General features: G+C 38.3%; 1 long non-coding RNA gene across 1 annotated transcript; it reads right to left on the reverse strand.

Moving 5' to 3' along the window:
- Window positions 1-11,334: 11,334 nt before the first annotated feature.
- LOC139137883 (uncharacterized) lies at window positions 11,335-14,669 on the reverse strand. The gene is made up of 3 exons (XR_011553475.1): window positions 14,556-14,669; window positions 12,334-12,475; window positions 11,335-11,436 (listed from the first exon to the last, which is right to left on the reverse strand). It is a non-coding gene; the product is annotated as an uncharacterized lncRNA (long non-coding RNA).
- Between the last annotated feature and the right edge of the window lie 688 nt (window positions 14,670-15,357).

The raw sequence follows: 15,357 nt of genomic DNA on the forward strand, positions 1-15,357 counted from the left end.
ACTTGGTAGAGTTGTTGGACATATAAAAGCAATCCCTCTTGGTTGTAAAAATGCTTCGCTGAAGCATGTGAAGTCGTTTAGACGACAAGTTCATGTTTTGCTACACAATGAGAACATCAGTGGTGTAATTCAGATCAAATATGATGACCGTTTCTATTCCGTTTATGTATCTGTAGATGAACTGCGTTGTTTTCACTGTGGACTAAAAGGTCATATCCGTAAACGTTGTCCTAACTATCATGATCATAGATGTCAGAAAACAACGATATGACACTGAAAATGTTCAAAAAGACAATAATTGTGTGGATGAAAACTCAGGTTTAATGGATGTTGTCGAAAATGAAGCAAATGCAAATGAAGGTGTTAATCAGCATATCAATACCACAGAAATTAACACCTCAACTTCAAGTAACGCCTCAACGTCAACTCGCTTTGTCGAAAACATTGAGGCACAATCAGAGTCCGCTCACAAAGTCACATCTGTTGATGAAAATTCTGTTGATCAAAGACCTCTCACCAGTAAAAACAGTCAACCCACTGACGCTCAAGAGAAAGAAAAAGGTGTTAACTCTGCTGCAAACGTTAACGTCCATGCCGATGAAGACAGGGTACGAACCCCTGCTTCGCCTTCGTATTCTCCGCTCCCCTCTACTCCCGTTTTATCATTCGACCCCCCTTCTTCGTCATCATCTTCACTTATTGAGTCTCAATCACTTGAGTTTCCTGAGACTCCTTTTTCAGATATCAATGTTAATGAGTCTCAGGATTTGTTTATTTCTCAGTCACAGTCTCCAAGAAAAGCTTCTCAAAATCAGCTTATTTGGTCAGGAGTGAAAACATCAAACTCCTTTGATGTTCTCAGCGAAATGTCTGATCATGACAATGAGTCTGTTGCGTCTGAAATTTCTGACTTATTCAGAATTTCAAGAAAAGCTACAAATCAAGCCGTCTAATTTGCTTGAGTTTTTAGAAGACATTAAAGGCTCTAAAAATATGATAGAAAAATGTAAAGATTACTGCTCAGATTTTAAGGTTCTCATAAAGTCATTTGCTAACTTACGCAGGTCAGATATTGTCACTAGTCCAACAAAAAGTTCGTATCCATAAACTTGTGGCAAAGTTACAACAACATGTTAGACAATGTAAAAGCTTGGCTATTACGAAACATGGGAAGTAAAATCGTTCTTGTTTTTGCTTGTCTAGTGATGGCAAGTTTCATTTCTTGGAACGTAAATGGTTGCCATGATTCTTTGAAACGGTATAACATTTTGTCTTCGTTGAAGTCCAATCATTTTGCTGATTTTTATTTTTTACAAGAAACCCATTCTACAGTGGCTAATCAGGCGCAGTGGCAAGTAGTTTGGCGCGCGCCTATTTATTTCTCACATGGTACTAGTAATTCAGCTGGGGTTGCAGTGCTGTTTCCACGAAACAAAAATATTGATGTTGTTTCTGTAAAAAGTGTCGTCCAGGGTCGTCTACTTCATTTGCATATTAAAATGGATGACACTTCCTTTCATTTGCTTAATATTTATGCTCCTTCAAGTGGAGATGATCGTTGTATTTTCTTTGAAAGTCTTCGTAAATTTCTCCTTGATTTTGATCTTGATAATGAAAATATTGTCATAGGGGGCGATTTTAATTGTACTCTTGTTCCTGATTTAGATAGGTCGTCTCATATGAACCACATTTAAAGTCTTCGCAAGTTTTTTCTTCTCTTGTTCATCGCTGTAAGCTTTCTGATGCCTGGCGTTATTTTCATAAGCAGGCTCAAAATTTACGTGGCAGAGAGGAGAGCAAAAAAGTCGCATTGATACTTTCTTCATCAACAAGAGGTTGACTTCGAAAATTAAATCTGTGTCTATTGACTCTCCTACTGATTTATCTGATCACTCTCTTGTTTCTCGTTTTAACTATGAATTCGAGTGTCAACAAAAATCCAGTTTGGTGTCTCAATACCAGTCTTCTTAACGATGAAAATTACTGTACTTTAATTAAGGAATTCTGGGAAGGTTGGCGTAATGAGAAGGATAGGTTTTCTTCTCTTCAGTCTTGGTGGGATATAGGAAAACAAAAGATTAAAGAATTGAGTCAGCAGTACAGCGCTGAACGAGTTCATCACTTTAAACGTTCAAAACAAAAGCTTATTGAGGAAATTCGTACTTTGGAAACATTGATCATACTCAGCCTTCTCTGGAAACAAGATATCATCAGCAAAAAGACCTGTTAGACAGTTTTCAGAAACTTGATACCAGAGGTGCACTTATTCGTTCTCGTTTTCAACAGCTCAATGATTCTGATACTAATTCACAGTTTTTCTTTCTCTTGAAAAATACAAAGGCTGTCGTAAATCCATTACTCATCTCCAACGTGAAGATCATACAATTACTGAAAATCAGAGAGAAATTCGTCAACTTACTCGCCAGTTTTATCAAAACTTGTTTACTGCTGAGCCTGTTTCGCCCGAAGCACAAAATACTTTGCTTCATGATCTCCCTCAATTACCTGCTGACAAAGTTACGCAACTGATGAACCCATTAGTCTTGACGAGTACACCTTTGCACTCAAGAACATTGCGAATGGTAAAACACCTGGTGTTGATGGCATTCCTTGTGAATTTATAAAAAATTCTGGTCTCTATTGGGGAACGATTTTCACCAGGTTTTTCAAAAGTCAATTTCCGATGGCCTTCTTCCAACGTCCTTTCGTAGAGCTGTTATCACACTCCTTCCGAAACAAGGTGATAACTCCCTTCTTAAGAACTGGAGACCTATCAGTTTGCTTTGCTCTGATTATAAAATTTTCACTAAAGCTTTATCGCTTTGCTTAAAGCAAGTTTTACAAGAATCATTCATGTAGATCAAAGTTATACTGTTCCAGGCAGACAGATTTTTGACAATATTCATTTAATTAGGGATTGCATTCATTTCATAATGACATGAATCTTCCTCTTGGTATTCTTTCTTTAGATCAGGAAAAGCTTTTGATCGTGTCAGTCATCATTATCTTTTTCAAACTCTGCATGCGTTCGTTTTGGTGAAAATTTCATCAATTTTATTAAACTTCTGTATACTCAAACTGATAGTCTTGTTCGTGTTAACAGTTCCCTTACTGCTCCAGTTCAGTTTTCACGTGGTATAAGGCAAGGTTGCTCATTATCGGGGCAGCTGTATGCAATTGTTATTGAACCTCTTTTACACAGAATAAGACAAGACGACAGTATTCAAGGTGTTATGATTCCAAATTCAAGTGATCGTAAATGTAAACTTTCAGCTTATGCTGATGACGTTAATACTCTTGTAACTTGTGATACTGATTTTTGAGGTTTAAATATTGGTTTTCTGTCTATGAGCATGCCAGTAATGCAAAAATTAACTATCGTAAGTCCCAAGGTCTTTGGGTCGGCTCATGGCGTGGGCGTGCTGATCATCCGCTTGAAATTCTTTGGAATAGTATTGGTCTCAAAGTCCTTGGTACTTATTTGGGTAACAGTAACGAATATTTTTCAAAAAACTGGAGTGAGTGTGTTACAAAGATTGACAATAAGTTATCTTGGTGGAATAGATATGCTCCTGCTATGTCATTCCAAGGCCGTGTTATCGTTATTAATCAACTTGCTGCAACTAAACTCTTTCACCGTTTAATTTGCCTCTGTCCTCCTGCTTTTATCATTGATGAAATTCAGCACAAATTTCTTGATTTCTTCTGGCAAGGAAAACATTGGTTGCCAAGTCGTACAGTTTTTGCTCCATTGAAGTTAGGAGGGCAAAATCTCATTGATCTCTCTTCACGTGTGAAAGCTTTCAGGCTAAATTATCTTCAAAGATACTTGTATTCAGGTCTGGATCACCCTTCTTTTTTTTTGCTGATTTTTATTTTCGGAATGTTGGTAATCTCAAGTACACCTCTCAACTTTTTACAGTGAATTTTCAGTCTGTTCCAGATTATCTTCCTAATTTTTATCTTGAGCTTTTGAGAGTCTGGAAGTCATGTATTTTCCTGAGAAAAGGTGGACCCCTTTCAATCAAAGATATCTTCCATGAAGCTCTTTTTTTCAACGATTGTGTTAGTTTTACTAATCCTCTTGATAGTACTCTTGTTAATCACTTTATCAGTGCTGGCATTACAAAAGTTGGAGATCTTTTTGACCCTTTCCAAAAATCTTGGCGCTCCCCAAGCCACTTTAAAAACATTGTTTCTATTCATTCGGATAGAATTTTAACAAATACTGTCAAGACGTTGATCGACTCTATTCCCTGTGATTGGAAAAACAAAATCCAAAGTTATTTTGAAGAGGAAGTTGATTTGGATGACGTTCATTCTTGTCATCGTCCTTCGTACTCTTTCGAACTTATTTGTAAAGGCACTGATGACCATATTATTTTGAATTGTCCCTTGTATAAATTTGAAAAGGGTAGCATATATAAATTCTTGATTATGTCCAATTTTCATAGGAACAATAAACGTCAAGATACAGTTTGGAGAGATCTGCTTTCACTTTCTGAAAATATCAAACCTTTGTTCACTTCTTGTTATCTCAGTCCAATTCCAAAAAAGAAGGAGATCTTCAATGGCGTCTTCTCCACGGTGCGTACGCAACTGGCTCGTTTATGTTCCATTCTGGGTATAGCTCATCCTCTGATTGTATTTTCTGTAGTGCCAGAGATGACTCTTACACATATTTTTAGAATGCCCTCGTCTTTCTCCTTTGTTCATTCTCCTTCGTAGACTCTGTCACCGTTTTCTAGGTCAGGAATGCAAGATTTTATACTGGTGGTTTGTTTTGGGCCCACCCTTTGATAAATCGTACATGGACAAGAATACTTTTGCGCTTTTAAATTTTCTTTTTACGACAGCTAAAATTGCAATTCATGTGACAAGACGAAATGCAATTAATGGTCATGATCCCTCAATCAGTAATATGCTTGTTTCTGTTTTAAAAGGCGAGTTTGTGCTCGCATTTTAGAAGAATATAATTACTTCACACTCAATTCAAACATAAGTGCTTTCAAAAACATTTGGTGTATTAATGACGTCATTGTTTCTGTAGACATTGATGGAACATTTACTATTGATTCAATTTTGTTGTAAAGAAAATGCTTTCACCTCTAAGCACACTTTCCCTTTGCCAAATCCTATCTCGTCCTGGGCACCGTACTCCTCACGGAATGGAAGGGGGTAGTCAGTTGGGAGGATTCTTCGTTGGCATGTACATGCAAACGAAAAGTTTTCTCAATATACCCCTTCTCATTGGCGGTTAGGTGGCTTTTTTCTGCAAGATGTAAGGTGTTTACTGTCCCAATTCCTTGCAAATTTCTGTCGCTTTTTCTTGTTTCGGATGTTTCTTTACTTTCTCCTATTCAGTGGAGATTTTTCATGCACCTCGCATCTTGCCTTTTGTCATTAACAAAATTGTGCTTTTTTTCAGATTTAATTGGTTTCCTTCCCCATGTTGCAAGTGATATAGCTACCTGTTTGCCTTTTCACCAGTTCTCTCCGTCTCGCTCCAGCAGCAGTATCATAGCCATTTTGCAGTTTTTTGCTGATTTTTTACAGTCCAATTTTGTTTAGTATTTTCAGTAATTGACCATCATTTGCTATAAAGCATTTGTCAGATTTCATTTTTGCTTTTTGTCTCAAAATTTGAATTGTTTTGATTTGTACTTGTCTGTACAGGAGACTATTTTTAGTAATAAACGTTTATTTGAAAAATCAAAAAATCTTTCCTTCTTTGTATGCCGCCTCCATTACCATTTTCAGGTTCTTTTTAACGCTGTAGTCGATTTGGCAAAGGTCCGCAGAAACAAATATATCAGAGCCAGTAAGAGCAGTTTTCTTCATAGCAAGGATCTTGTTTCTTTGTACCCTCAGGGGAAACTTTACAAGGATGTGGCGCGGACCCTTTGCTTTCGGAGAAACACGACGAGGAACTCGATGTGCATTGTCAATTGTGACATCCGCCATCTTGAATTTCTCGCTCACAATGTCTTTGATAAGTTCGACACAATTTTCGTTTTCTGATTCTGAGATACCTCCGAAGCGAAGATTGTAGCTTCTGGAAAATCGTTCTTGGTCTAAACACGATTCACTTAAGTCACTTAACTGCTGTTTAGCCTTTACTAGGTCTCCACAGACATCATGTAGTTGTGCTTCCAAGTTCCGGCATTTACCTCTAAGAGCGTCCACTTCGTCACTGGAGTATTGAATCGTCTTTTCAAATTCGTCACAGCGGGATTCAACCACAGACACTCGTTCAAAAAGTTGCTTCTGCTCTGCAAGAATCGTGTCAGTGGTATTGGAGATTCCATTTACCTTTATACAGTGTTTTTGCTTTATTTGCATGAGGGCGCCATATTATCTTGCTCAATATTGCACATGCAGTCCCAGTGGACAGTTTATTACACTTGTATAAACACCCCTCAATGAGTACGTTTCCACAAACTTGTTTTAGTTTGCATTGGAAGTAAAATCACAAAAATAATGCTAAAAGATACAGCCATTTGGCCTTTAAAGCCCCCTCTATCCCCCCCGAATTTTCAAATCTCCACCCTGAATTTTTCCAGCCTCCCCCTCACCAGTATTTGTGAATACAGCCTAACACTCCCTTGACTAGTTGCGTGAAATGCTTACTTCCTTTCCCTTGGTCGACCTTTTTCTATTTCTGCGAAGCAGAGATTGACTAGATCGACGGTGGAGAAATGAAGTATTACAGTCACAAGATCGAGCGCTCTTACTCAAACTACCTCTTTCCCCAGAATTCGATCACAACACATGATAACCAACAAGAAGTGAACTATAAGTTTAGTAAGCAGACCGACTCACTGGGATAAAAAAATTAAATATAAAAATTTCCCGCCGTCCACCCCCGCCACTTTTAGAAGACAGTCATGACAAGAAGTTAAGATAACTGCCAGTTGGTAGTCGTTTGAGACAGGTCTTGCAAAGCAAATAAACCTTACCAAGCTGTGACTAGACAGTTTGATTTTCCACGTCTTCTCGTCGAAGATTATCATTTACAGTGAAATAAACTGTCCCGGATTGTAAAATCCATATTTAGGCCTACATCCACAAAGTCATGTCACAGTGACTCAGTCTTAAACTTGATTTACATAATATCGAGGATTATCATACATGCTATGCCTGTATCGTCATTCTCCTATTGTTAAGACGGTACTGATATGAACCCGTATTTTAACTAGTGAAAATACGAATTATATTTTCACTGTTACCGAACTACTTACAGCAACGCGTATGCGTGACCTTCGCTGGTATGCGTGACCTTCGTATGTACGTTCATATGTAAAACATCTGAGCGAATAAGACTTCGGTCCCCGCGCCCGTTTGACAGTGCATCATGATAGAACCGCTATACGACAAGTTTCCTGTTGACGAGTTTAAGTATCTAGATGGTGAATTGCATCGTTTAAAACCATAAATGAGCCACAAAAATCCAACCGCACTGAAAATACTCGCGACAGACAAGGTGCACATATTAATAATTTGTACCTGTCAATGAGATTCCCACCCAGGACTTGATCGTGTCCGGTGCGGGTTTCGGATACAATGTAAGATACTAGGGAAAGTCAAACTTTCGTTTAGGTTCTTCAAAGAAGTATGGTTCTATTTAGGCAAGCCAGTAACGGAAATATGCGAGCAGACGATGTAAATACCTTTGAAATGTTTTATTCGTACAGCAACAAAATCACGATCGACGCTGCAGCTTACAATGTACTCACTTCACGTTTTCCCTAAACCGCTCACAAATTCCTTTCTAAGATGGTAAATTCGGCATATTTGACGTCTGAGGACATGTATAATCCCTGGAGATAAACTGACTAGTACGGCTATTATTAGTAAATCCACTGAGCAGTCATAGATGTAGCAGAGCTGCTTGCTCTAACTCCGTCATCTGTTCATACTCGATCGAGTTTTGAAATCGAACGCTGGCGCGGCGCGACTCTGATCCGATTTTGGCGGTAATTACGTTGGTCCTGATTACATCATATTTAGACCCAGTAAGTGTCGCTGCACCAAACAGGTAAAACAAGAGAGCTGAGTGAACAGATCACTCTGATCATGGAGGTAGTAGGAGCCATGCTCTGATGTAATGTTAATGTGGTTATCAATGATTTTCATATTTTTTAAATTTCTCAAAAGTGTTAGGTGCCAGATAGTTGAATGTTGCAACAATACAAATTACTCATAACAACAAGTGTGTAACGTAAAAAGAAAAGCAGATGAGATTACATTTGTAGATTAAATCGGCATTACTAGATTAAATCGGCATTACTTCACCATCCAATTATCCCAAATTAGTTCCAATCGTGTTCCTTGTAACGGGGAGTGAAATAAATAAAGAGTCAAGAGGCTAGGTTAGGTTATATAATAATTGAGTTTATTAACTCCGATCAGTCAGAGCATGAAGAAAAGGAGAGGAACTGATAGAGAATACAGTGAGAAAAACTCACTACGTCTGGGCCGCCTGGGCCTGTTCATGTGTAGATTGGATTGCTCTTGTTGACAAGTCACTCTGGCTCAGAATGGAATTCAGATGGTAAACGATGTTAGTCCATTTTGTAAGTACAGACACCGTGTTCACCGTGTCACGAGATGGATGCTTTCAACGTGCCATGGGGAGAAGAACAAGAACTTCAAGTTGACATACAAAACAAAATAGTGTTAAGAATCATCTCAATATCTGTAGTTTCATAGGTAGTTGTAAAGGATTCGGTAGTTTATCATTTAACTTGTCACATGCGTATACTTTCATGTTACGGTACTAGTAGTTCGCGTCTCGAAAACGAAACAAGCTTTCATCAAGCAAACTTTAACCCTTTCACCCCCAGTTCCCTGTATACAGGTCCAACTTGACCATAGAAAACAATGGAGTTGGGACAAACCATGGTGGTGAAAGGGTTAAATAATGCTTTTTCAAAATCAAGAATCAGGGGTCACCGCACACACTTTGGTTCTAGAAAAAGAAATTACCCGATATTTACCGATAATTTAAATTCAAAAAGGCCGCTACCTGTGCTATCTCTCCGGGGGAAATAAAATTCCTGATTTATACAAATCTAAGCCGGTGAAAGCTTTTTCATTACTCCATAAGCTTCAAAATGACCCCCAAAAGTGGTAGGCCGAAACAATATTGTAAAGTCCCCGAGGAGCATTCTACCGTAGGGCGATTTTTTTGTACTTGAATGATTAAAGTTCTTACTGTCACATGACCATGATGACTGCTTTAGGGATGCATTGGATGTACAGTTATAGTTTGTGGCGTATTATCATCTCAGGAGTGAATGGAGAGGATATGCTAACAATTGGCACATAAAGAATTATACGATTAAAAATAGCGCCAATGTCGAAGCACGACTGACGGTGATTGAAGGTGCATTCATGGTGTTGAGTTTAAATTGATTTGCGGGATTTCAAATTGGAAATATTTGCGCCAGCTTTTGAAAGCCATTAATGCACTGCTATCCAAATTCAATCAACCGAGTCGACGTGAAAACTGATTAAGCTTCAGTTTTCCATCCTTGCTATCAACTGGTTACTGGTGTAGCTACTGACTTGAGACCTTGGTAAAGGTTGTGATGAAACCAGGCAATATATTTTGAGTTTCTTGTCGGCATCAATCAGTAACATATATTATATGTCGTGCCGTTTTTGTGAAGACCTTTTGTAGAGGGGCTGGGATATGGGCAAGCAGTGACATATAAAGCACAAAATGTCTGTCATGGAAGTCAATGTTTTTTTGTAAACAAAAACCAGAGAAAACTGTGAAATATTTTTAGGAATGTTGAGTGGCAAAAATACAAGAAAGCAAGAACCATTTCATATCAATGAATAATACTGGAAGTAAATTGTAAAATGAAAGTTGATGATACAGTTGTGTATGAGTTGTTGAAATTATTTTATCCTTGGCTTTGGTGGGTGATGCAGGTTTGTGCTATTTCTTGTTTTACTTTGTTGATGGCAATTGCATGGATGGGATATTGTGGCATAAGTTGAGACTCACAACTTCATACCAATTCCCTTGCCAGAAATACGACAGTTCTAATGTAACTAGATATAACTAATCCTATATGATCTAGTGCTCTACTGCAGTGTTTTATTTCAGTAATTCAATGTACAGGTTTTTGTTGTCAAGCAAACATAGTCCTACATTTTCATGTACGTTGCTATGTTGCAACAATGCAGCCCTACTCACTAGCGAAGTGAGGAACGGGCCGAGGCCATCATTGGTGCGGCACAAAAAAGCAGAGGTCTCTGAGTCTACACCTTAGCAACCTACAATCGATCGATGTCTACCGGCCTCAACCGGTCCAAATTCCAACACTCAAGTACCAAGGTGACCGATCTTATTTTTAAACACAAAGTCTCCGGAAATAAAACCGCACGAACATGTCCCATCTTGGATATCTTTTTCACTATAAATGTTTCATACATTACGAAAAGCCTTTCAAAGTACTATAGAACCATGACGATTTGTCTGATCGATGATCAAGACCAAGTTGCAAGTATCTTAAATCTAATACTTCCGCTAATGTGCAGTGGGGTTTTATCCCTTGTCGATCGTATCCCCGCGCATGTGCGAACAATCCAGCTATAGCTATATCTGCCGGCAAATCATGTGTGAGGATAAGATCGGCAGGGGATGAAAACGGTACTGCACCAGTGACACGACCTAAACTGACAAAAATACACAAAATAATCATCAAAATATCTATAATTTTGCTTAGATTCATCGGATCAACTTGATTTGAATAAATCCCAATACCTCGAGCTTGTAAGACACGATAAATGAAACCATCGCGAAAATGAATTAATGTTCATGACCATAATTATTTTTCGCGATGGTTTCATTTAGTTTGTCTATAGACCCTCGAGGTCTATGGTTTGTCTGAAACCGGGGTCGAATATATACATGGTCTCCCATTCATTCAGTATCTTTCAACATGTCAAACAATATTAGTAGTGTCTCGTATCAAACAAGGTTCATGAAAAATGGTCGACTGTGTCCCTTTTAACTGTTTACAGACACATTTTTGTTCTCTACCCCCTCCATCTGGCTACTCTACAGACACTCAATGCTTATAGCACCAGTGACTTTGTCAGTTGTACTAAAAATTTATGCATGCATGAAATATTATTTCTAACTACATAATTTATCCAGAATGAAACTAAAATGTTGCAATAAAGGTAACATCGGGAAAATACTTCGAGAAAGGTTAACAATACTACAGAGGTTTTTTTTCAATAAGCTGCACACCTCCAAAATGGCCGCCAGCAAAAAGTTGGTTGATGACCGAAAAAAAACAAGTGCAAAGCTTATGTTGCTTCACCCACTACATGGGTGTGTTCTTCTCGGTTTCGCTCAAAAACCTCGAGTCGATTTCGTGTATAGCCAGTCCAATCGTCTGACATGTCTGTCATCTGTAAACGAAACAAATCTGACTTACTTTTCACAATCGTTTCTTGTAGAATGATTTCCCGCCAACCTTTTATATATCCAAAGCCATTTCTACCACAAGAAACAACTCAGCACGTCATCTCGATCGAACCTATTGATCTTTTTTCGGCAAAACTTCACTTCCAAATATTTTTTTAAAAATCAGTTAAACATTTAGCAGATCAACTCTCTCCCATATGTTCATATTTCTCACACTCTAACCAATAAATGGTGACTGTAACAGCACTGGCAGTGTATTGACTATGGGTCTCCAACATTTGAACGTGACCTGTGAACTTTGACCTTGATTGTTGTGTAATGATGAGAAAGAGGATATGTTACATTAAAATATTGCTCAACATTTTATATATTCCCAAGACTGATTGTACAGATTTGTATAAAAACGTGCAGAATCTTCAAACAAGAGAAAATGGAACCATAAATATCCTACTGTAACGAGTGTGCGTCCATTTACATGACACTACACGTATTGTACGGCCAGAGTAAATAAATTATTTGTTTTGCGTCCACGCGGCGTAGGTTTTCAGAGTGTTTTAAAATAAACTTTTCTTGCAGAAGCCATTGTAGACGATACCTGTGGCAAAATCAAGCCGTAACTTATAAATTGCAACCACAGCAGTCACACTACAACCACTGAACTAAAATTGTATCCTTTGGAGGTACGTAGTTTTTGTGTTAGTTTGTGTCCTATGTGTTTTAACCACATACCCGCCTATTATTTTGAATGAATGCAAAATAAAGAATGCACTTACTCTGGCCTTATGTGACATTCTAATTGTACTTGAAAAACAACGCGACCGATTCTTCCCCAACAAGCTGTCCTCGAAAGATTAATAGGTTAGGACACTCTGCCAACTTACCTGGATGTCGGTAAAGCCAGTACGTCGAAGTTCATGTCGATAATTGTCCCACGACAGCAGATAAGGGCAATAAAGGTGTCTCTGAAGTAACTCTTCTTCGTCTTTGTTAAATGGGTGCTTTACGAAGTAATCTTCGGCGTACCTGGAAGAAAGCTGACGGAAGGTTATTCAGTCGGATCACAGTAAAAATGTGTTTTCTCCACCACAACTCCAATATATATAAACTTAACAACTGTACCTAACTATCGATGTACAACTTGTCAACCTTGTTGACAACTTAATTACAGTCTGTACAAGAATATTCACTTGTCATAAGGACAAGGTCTGCATATTTCACACCATACGATAGATATGTTTGCACGGCTAATATCTTATGTTTAAACATACTATAGGAAAGAGGATAAGGCAATGTATTTGTAGTTTGCGACAAGACAAACTATATCAAAGTTACTGTTTTTCATAAACGGCGACATCGGTCTCAAAAGGTTTTAGCCTCTTCTTTAATACGACTCTACAATTCTCGAGTGGATGCTTTGCAAGCGGCAAGAAGATTACGTTTTTCTTGTATTAAAAGTATGAGAATTTCTTTCAAAAGACAAGACATCATAATCAGACATCACCTAATGGAAACTTAGAATGGGTTTATACTCAAGAGGTTATTCAAAGATTAGGCCACATTGACAATCTCACATTCCGGGTGTGAGCCTTGGATGACCCATCGTCCACTCGCACGGGTCCGTTACTTTCCCCAACTACCTGTTTTATACTATGTACACTACTATCTGTTTTCGGGAAGCATCCAGCTTGCCGGGATAAGAGACCTTGGCAAGCGAGGTTGTGGATGACCCAGCTGACTGGGGGACACTGGTTTCACTACATAGTGCAGTGGCTCGTGGTTTTACAGCACATATTGCTTTGAATATTCAGCGTTACAGAAGCTGCCTGAATTTTGAGTCGGGTTCATTTCGGGTTCGCGCCCACCACAGTAACTGTGACCGTGACTATTAAAGGAAAATCGAAGTTTAAGCGATTATTGCACAACGACTGGTAACTTATATCTAACACACGGGGTTCCTGATAATGTACTCGTATTTACAACTCTCTCCGTACCGCTTTCACTCTTTGTGGAGTGCTCGTACATCTGGTCGATAGCCCTCTCTGTGTGTATGGCCGAAAGATTCAGCCGCGTGCGGGCGCGCCACGACCTCCGACAAGTTTTTTTGAAAAAGATAAATTTATTTTCACATTATCACAAATAAAACAAATCTACAATACCGTAAATGCATTAAAATTACAATGCGTCTTGTCTGAAAAAAACCCAAATAATTAGCTGTTTAATTACAAAGATCATCATATGAATGCATTCAGGATGCATTCTTCTCCTTCAAGTCTTACAAGGCTTAGAAACTTTGTGATAAAATCCTCAGTTTTGTTCATCATCTTATAAGTGAAATACAATGTATTCATCCATGAGGAGAGATAACATTTCAATTGCATGACATAGGATTGAAGGGAAACTTTAATTCCATCAAGAGTAACCGAATTTCGAATATTCCACCGACAAGTTGGTAGGGTGAGGGGTCGAAGAGCGCCCGCATACGGCGGGTAAACATACGGCGGGTGAGTAAATTTGCGACGGGCCGAGGCCGAAGTGTACACTGCAGCAAACATTTAATTCAATAATTTAAACCCGGCTGCGATGTGAACATTCAACTACAGGAACAAATTCAAGCAAAAATTTTCTTTACGTCCCGGTGAAGTATGCAGTTTGAAATTAGATGTAACGAAATTATTCTGGTGTGTATTCCTTGTAAGCGTGTACTGAGGTTTTTAATTTCCACGTATTTCAACATAAATGCCAGTTCAATCTTAAAGGACATCAAATGGATTGAAAGAGTGCACAAAAAGGATGGAAAAAGTGCCAAAAGGTATCGACCGTGGCTCTTCGGTCTTGTCTCTGTAGTAGTTTCGGACAGAAACAACGCAAGCGCGCGAGAAATCATTATTTGAACGTCACTGTTTTCTTAGTGGCCGAGATGTTGCTTAGACATTCAAAGTTTGACTGCGGTCACTGGACCCGAAATCGGTAGTAGAAGGAAATTAATTATGACAACGCTCCGTTCGTTGTGCCCCTTTCTAAAGTTGGGATGGTAATAAGCTGGGACTAGGTTTAGACGTTGCGAAGTTGTATGTTATGTAGTTTTCGAAATATCAAGACTTACAGCGTTCCTCCTGGTTTTAAGGCTTTGTAACAACTATCATAGACGCCCTTCTTGTCGGCGATGTGTAGAAATACCAGCCACCTGAATAAAAAGTCGTATTTATCTGCTCCTGAGGATAAAAATGGGTTTTTTAAAAGATAAATAGCAAGACTGGAATAAAATAGGCCCATCTTGCGAAACAGGGGCAACACATACACAAAATCAGTCTTCCAAGGCACACTAAAGAACAAAAAGAAAAGCTGACTTAAAATATACATCAACTTGAATTAAAAATATAACCATGAAAGAAAAATAAAATGAAAAACGTGTCTATGTATGTCAGAATTTACAACAAAAAATGAAGTTGTTACTCTTATGTCAGTATCAGAACCCAACTTACACTTTTCTGACTTTTTATACATTGTTACCATAACACGATTGGAACTAATTTGGGATAATTGGATTTTCATATTTTCAAATTTCTCAAAAGTGTTAGGTGCCGTATAGCTGAATGTTGTAATATTGTAAATTACTCATAAAAACAAGTGTGTAACGTAAAAATAAAAGCTGATGAGATTAAATTTGTAGATGAAATCGACATTACTTCACCATCCAGTTATTCCAAATTAGTTCCAATCTTGTTCCATGTACCCAATGCATGATCTGAGTTGAACAGATTGATTGAAGTTACCATATCAGAATGACCCTGTCGGTTTTATGTTCTCGTATTCGGTCAGCATAGGAAGAAGGACAAGTCCTTCTTATGGCATCTTCACAAATGACACAGACAATTGCACAGTCAATGTTGTACGTAACTTTGCAA

The sequence above is a fragment of the Ptychodera flava genome, chromosome 8, assembly GCF_041260155.1.
Source record: "Ptychodera flava strain L36383 chromosome 8, AS_Pfla_20210202, whole genome shotgun sequence".
Taxonomy (NCBI): domain Eukaryota; kingdom Metazoa; phylum Hemichordata; class Enteropneusta; family Ptychoderidae; genus Ptychodera; species Ptychodera flava.